The 6,750-nt window shown below is 36.4% G+C and overlaps 1 protein-coding gene across 1 annotated transcript in view; it reads right to left on the reverse strand.

Moving 5' to 3' along the window:
* Positions 1 to 6,149, reverse strand: part of ralb (RAS like proto-oncogene B) — a 16,922-nt gene extending 10,773 nt beyond the window's left edge. Inside the window, exon 1 of the mRNA XM_022740413.1 lies at positions 6,034 to 6,149. The gene's annotated coding sequence lies outside the window, so the exon portion shown is untranslated. The remainder of the gene's footprint in view (positions 1 to 6,033) is intronic.
* Between the last annotated feature and the right edge of the window lie 601 nt (positions 6,150 to 6,750).

The raw sequence follows: 6,750 nt of genomic DNA on the forward strand, positions 1-6,750 counted from the left end.
TGTGCAGAATACCAGAATACACAAGGAGCTGTCATGTCATAGAAAATGCTCTATTCAGCACATATTTGCAGATCCTTTGGCCATTTGAGACAGAATAGAAGCTCTTATTTCTCAATGATTGTTTGACAAGTACATGGGAGAAATTTTTTTTGTTCTTGCTTTGCTTGTTAGATATTATGAATCTTAAAATAGTGAGAATGAAATCCTGTTGTCTTTTGCTTTTTCAAAGTTTGACCAAAGTTTTTGCTGATTGCATTATTGTTGGGAATTCCCAACCTCCGTTCCAAGATCTGTGAGTAAGACAATTACACATTTTTCCACTTACAGGGGAATTCATTATTTTAAGGGTAGAGTGATTCTTCTTCCTCCAAGGCTGCCAATTTGACATACTGCATATACAGTAGTTGTGATTGTTATGTGTATGGGGCAACTGAAAAGCAGTGCATCCTGTTTCCTACAATTAAGAGGAACAAGTAATGCAAAGTTTTTTTGCAGAACACTATGATAACTCAACTTTTTTTGATGCATCAATTCCCCTTACCCACTGCTGGCATCCAGTGCCCAGGCGCCTGTTGACTTTGGTTATTGGCTAGGAGGCTAAATGTGTAGGCTATGTTTGAATCCTTAAAAAATGTAACTGCATCATGACCACAAGAGCCACAAATAATGCCAAATATACCACAAGAGCACAAGAACTGTCATTGGTTTGATCAGTTTAACTACTTATATATTCTCTCAGGTGTTAATAATGTAGACATTATTTATAGGAAAGGGAAAAAAAGAACAACAGAACAAGTTGATACCATAAGGGTTAGCCATAGTTAAATTGTGAAGCAGGTACGGACCATTGGCTAGCATAGCAACACACAGTGCATTCATAAAGTCTTCAGACCCCTTAATTTTTTTTCCACATTTAGCTTGTTGCAGATCTTACAGAGACATGCAGTCTTATGCTAAAATAAAAATAATCTTTTCCCTCATTCCCTTAATGACAAAGTCAAAACAGAATTTTAGATTTTTAGAAAATTTATTAAAAAGAAGTAACTGAAATATCACATTGACATAAGTTATTCAGACCCTATGATATGACACATACAACACAGCCATTTAGCTCAGGTGCCTCCCATTTCTCTTGATCATTTTTGAGATGTTTTTACGCCTTGTCTGGAGTCTACCTGTGGTAAATTCAAATGATTGGACATGATTTGGAAAGGCACACACCTGTCTCTGTAAGATCTGCAACAAAGCTAAATGTGGAAAAAAAATTAAGGGGTCTGAAGACTTTATGAATGCACTGTGTGTTGCTATGCTAGCCAATGGTCCGTACCTGCTTCACAATTTAACTATGGCTAACCCTTATGGTATCAACTTGTTGTGTGTTCTTTTTTTCCCTTTCCTATAAATAATGTCTACATTATTAACACCTGAGAGAATATATAAGTAGCCTTAAACTGATCAAACCAATGACAGTTCTTGTGCTCTTGTGGTATATTTGGCATTTATTTGTGGCTCTTGTGGTCATGATGCAGTTACATTTTTTAAGGATTCAAACATAGCCTACACATTTAGCCTCCTAGCCAATAACCAAAGTCAACAGGCCCCTGGGCACTGGATGCCAGCAGTGGGTTAAGGGGAATTGATGCATCAAAAAAGTTGAGTTATCATAGTGTTCTGCAAAAAAACATTTGCATTACTTGTTCCTCTTAATTGTAGGAAACAGGATGCACTGCTTTTCAGTTGGCCCCATACACATAACAATCACAACTACTGTATATGCCAGTATGTCAAATTGGCAGCCTTGGAGGAAGAAGAATCACTCTACCCTTAAAATAATGAATTCCCCTGTAAGTGGAAAAATGTGTAATTGTCTTACTCACAGATCTTGGAACGGAGTTGGGAATTCCCAACAATAATGCAATCAGCAAAACATTTGGTCAAACTTTGAAAAAGCAAAAGACAACAGGATTTCATTCTCACTATTTTAAGATTCATAATATCTAACAAGCAAAGCAAGAACAAAAAAAAATTTCTCCCATGTACTTGTCAAACAATCATTGAGAAATAGAGCTTCTATTCTGTCAAATGGCCATAAGGATCTGCAAATATGTGCTGAATAGAGCATTTTCTATGACATGACAGCTCCTTGTGTATTCTGTATTCTGCACACAGGCAAGGATTTTTTAACTCCTCAAGCACAGCAGTTCATATTGTAATTAACTAATAGTCACACAAAATATATAAAGCTACTTTCCCCCCTGCTGACAGAAAACAGACCATTGATGGCAGCTTGATATGCACTTATCTACATCCCCATCTTACACATAATCACTCACTTTACAAGTCTAGTAAAGAAAAAAAAAAAAAAACTCCTTACGCAGGTCCTTTTGCCCTTGCCCTCCATTTCCACTGCCAATATCATTAGCGAATGGCTTTCTGACTCCAATGCTATTACACACCAAGAACCCAGGTAATTCGGGAACCTCATCAGAAAATGAAGGACCGATTAGAAAAGCAGATGGAGCTCTTTGATGTGAGCCAACTAGGTTGTGTCCAAAACAAGGGAAATGAAGCCTTGCAGAAAACGTTTGTCATATTCTGATAAGCTGCAAAAAATATTAAGGAACAACAGGGCTTGGCATTAAGAAAATCATCCGAGTGAGGACGAAGACATGGTTGGAAATAAACATCAAGTCAGTCACGACAGAGAAAGAGGAGGAATGTGGGGCCAGTTCAGCCTCATTCACAAGACCTCTGATGTCACTGTTTGCTATCGCACTACAAGTATGCTGTAGAGACAATCCAGCTGTGTTGTTGTTTGCATGAAGTGTCTACAATGCTGCCAACACTGGTCAATGCCAATCAAGGCACTGACCTATTGTATTAGTCTAGATTTTACTGGGGAGTTTTTGCTTCTTGTGATAGTCAAAATGATGAGTCAGGCTTTTTCTTGAAAAGTCTGAAACAGCATTTTCTAAAAGAAATAATTATATGGTATGATGGGGGAAAAAAAGTATTCAGATGATGTAGTGACAAAAAATACCATCCATTAATAGCTCCCAAACAAAACTGTCTGCATCAGCTTTAAAAAAAAAACCTGGAGTCCTACAAGACTGCCAAACAATTCCTGAATCTGTGTCCCTGAAAATGTTGCGACTCCTGGAATCAGTATTTACTTCACAAGTTAATTATGAAAGGCTGGCTGCATGTCATTCCAGATGTGTTAATGGTTGTTTAACCATCCTACAAACTTATACTGGAGATACATAAGATGAGTTTTTCAGACTGAAATGTTGGAGACATCACAATCAACAGCTATTTTCACTAATCTTGTCTTTTTTCAGTTGCTTAAGAGGTTATGAGAAAGTACTAGCACTATGCATTTCACAGTACTTATCAACTTCAAATCTGAGATCTCACTCAAATTGACAATATCCTTCAGGGCTTTTGACCATCTGCCAGTTTAGAGTGCACTGTTACACAAAACTGTAAAAACAGCAACTTGTCTTATTATTCCTAATCTTATTATACATAAATAAAAATTACAAGTTGTTAGGCCTTACAAACTCTAATTATTAGGAATTCAAGTAAAAAAATGTATATTGTGCCAACTTTTCAAGCTTGTCTCTTGTTTCAACAAAGTGTTTTTTAGTTGATGAATGCAGGAAAATCTATTTTCTTTCCTGTTTACTTTATCCCTTGCACTGAAAATCTCACAGTAAGTATTAAATTAACTGTTAGCCTTTTATTATTAACTCAATGTAATTGGATACATTTTAAGTTTAAATTTCAGAGGTCAAATCAATTGTTCAGTTGATTGAATATATGCCCCAGAGGATAAAGTTATAAATCAAACAAGTCACAGTGGCTCTTGGCTCTCATTCGCTATTTAGACCAGGTGTAATCTGAGATTTAATGTTTACTTTGAACCCCACCACAAGACACACTATGATTAATTCAAGCATGTTCAATCCCACTCGGCAGGTCTTCAAGAGACCCAAAGCAGATCAGTGGTTTAATCCTTACAAACCTCATAATACAAGACAATAAGAGAATAATCAATAGTTAATCCAGACACATATAACACCTTTATCTTGCCATAATAAAATAGAGCTTCACTATATATTTGATTTTCATTCACAAACATTTCCAATTTCCATTTACCGACAATCTCTAATGAACAGAGATTATCATATAATTAATTGAGTAAGGAATTGTTTGTTATTGAGTAATCCCCTCTGAGTTTTTAGAAAAGGCCAGGTTGAAACTCTTGTCAAGGGAATGACAAAGCAATGTATGTTAACAATAACAATAACAATAACAATATATATATATACATATATATATTATATTATATTTCTATTCCACAAGTGATTGCCTTATGCCAAATTTGTCAAAGCTAATGTCTCATTACCATGAATTCTGTCAAAATCAAACAGGCTTTGTTTATAAATAATATTGCCTGTGGGATGCAATGTATAGACCTCAGATGAAAGCCAACAAGCACTGACTGAGTAATCAATTACTCTTTCACAGCACTTATCGAATAAATGACAAATCTGGAGTGGAGCACAGCCCTAATGCATCTCTGTGCCACAAAATCCTGTATTTATTCAGTAAAGAAGAAAATGGAGAAAAGAACAGCAAGTTTGAGTAGTTTTAGATTGTTTTAATCTAAGTCTGAAGCTGGATGATGAATTATATTTGTCACTTTTCCGTGATACCAAAAAAATATATTATTTGTTATTTGTATTATTAATGACATGGAAAATGTGACTGCTTTTCCACCACTATTTTCAACACTCTCAACCTGTCTCCAAACAAAAGAGCTGATAAGAGCTGAAAACGTTGCACCCATCTGCAAAATGGAGCATCAGTAAACACAAGAGTCACTGCTCAGGACAGACAAAATACATGCCTATCATCCAGCACTCTCATAGTATACTGTATGTAAACATTTTTCACTGACAGTGACTAACTTGCTTCCAAGTTTACATTTCTATACTACTTTGACTTTTCTGTATTTTGACAGAGGCCACATAGTCAATAGTACCCAAAGTAGGGTCCAGGTACCACAGGGATCCCAACAAAGTAAACATACAAAGTTAATTTAGTAGATTAGACATAGAGGGAGTAACATTTGATAATAATAGCATTATTCCACATATTAACTGATACATGCCTTATGTAATGGAGGGGGGAAAAACTATTACTAGTGTGTACACTGTAATTATAAAAACTGGGCGTTATGCTGACAGTTAGGATTACACCAACGTTAACTGAAGAAACCATGAGCCAGCTTGGGTGTGTCGTGTTGGAAGGAAAACTTTTCAGCACAAACCAGTTGAGGTAATTGTCAACAAGTACACACTACAACAGTTAATTTGAACAGCTAATCAAGTGTAACACTATCTTAACTAAACCCTCGGAAAACACCAAAGTTACAACTTTTAATCACAACAGGTAACTCAACTCGAGTTTACACGGACGTTGTAAGCTAACGACTGTGTAACGGCAGCTGACCATCACCACAAAGGTTCATAAACACGGACTTTGGTGGAATGACTACCGTTATTGCCAAACAACGCACCGCAACACTACAGCGTTAGTTAAATGAATACAAACACATTGAAACATATACAATTTATGAAACTGGCGGGGTGGCCACAAATGAATGCGAAAGTGTACATCAGTAAGGCTAGTTAAACGGTGACTAGTGGCTAACCTAACGATAACTTACAATGAACGTGACGTCTAATGTTGGCGTTATGTTGTACCAGTTTAGCATAGGCGTAAATGACAGCGAACTACACTAAAACACTAACATGAGCAGACATTTAAACCAGTCAGTTAAAACCAAGACGATAATAGTTTATTTGTATCGATTTTATCTTAAACGGTCACCCCTAGGGTTCACTGGTCGCTCGTCCTTCCTTAAAACAGGTGTGGTTTCTTTTATTATATATTTAACTCTCTAAAGACCTTGTGAACAAACACCCACTTATTCCATCCATTAAGACATTTCTGAAGCCTTACCAGAGTAGGAGTCGTATTTCTGCCCTCTGTTGATGCTATCTTGATGACTGCATTAATAGAGCATATCGAGGCATTGACTCCCCAAATGCAAACCGCTCCTGCAACAAAAAGCCCCACCTTCCGGATATGAAAAACTACAGATGACAGGATGTGACGACACCATCGGCGCTCATTCAGTCTCTCGCATATCAGACCGTGTATAAAACGATCTGTCAACACCTTTGACTTTCACCAAGACTATAAGCAGAACACAAGAGCCGTTAACTACTGACCAGCCCCACTCGATCTACACAACTTAATGTTGCTAAAATAAATAAATAAATACGATAAAACGAATTATTAAGTATTCCTAAAATTTCTGCCGACTATAGTTTGTATTTCTTTTACCTACGTTTCCAGGCAACCATTGTCCATTGCAACTTTGACAAATATTAAGGCAGATTTGCTGTGCACTGTGATCTTTTTTTTTTCTTAGCAATTAATCAACTAATTATTTTCTTGATCAATTAAAAAGTTCATTTTTAAAATGTCAGTAAGTTCAGTTCCCAGGTTTCCTGAGGAGATGTTTGATGTCTTGTTTTGTTCCACCAAAAGTCCAAAGCACAAAGCTTTCTAAATTTTCTATCATAGATAAATGATGGATATTCTTTGCTTTTCTTGTTTTATCATAGAAGACTAAGAAAACCAGATTATATTCGCATTAGAAAAGCAGGAACC

This window comes from Seriola dumerili, unplaced genomic scaffold (assembly GCF_002260705.1).
Source record: "Seriola dumerili isolate Sdu_G_001 unplaced genomic scaffold, Sdu_1.0 BDQW01000052.1, whole genome shotgun sequence".
NCBI classification, from domain to species: domain Eukaryota; kingdom Metazoa; phylum Chordata; class Actinopteri; order Carangiformes; family Carangidae; genus Seriola; species Seriola dumerili.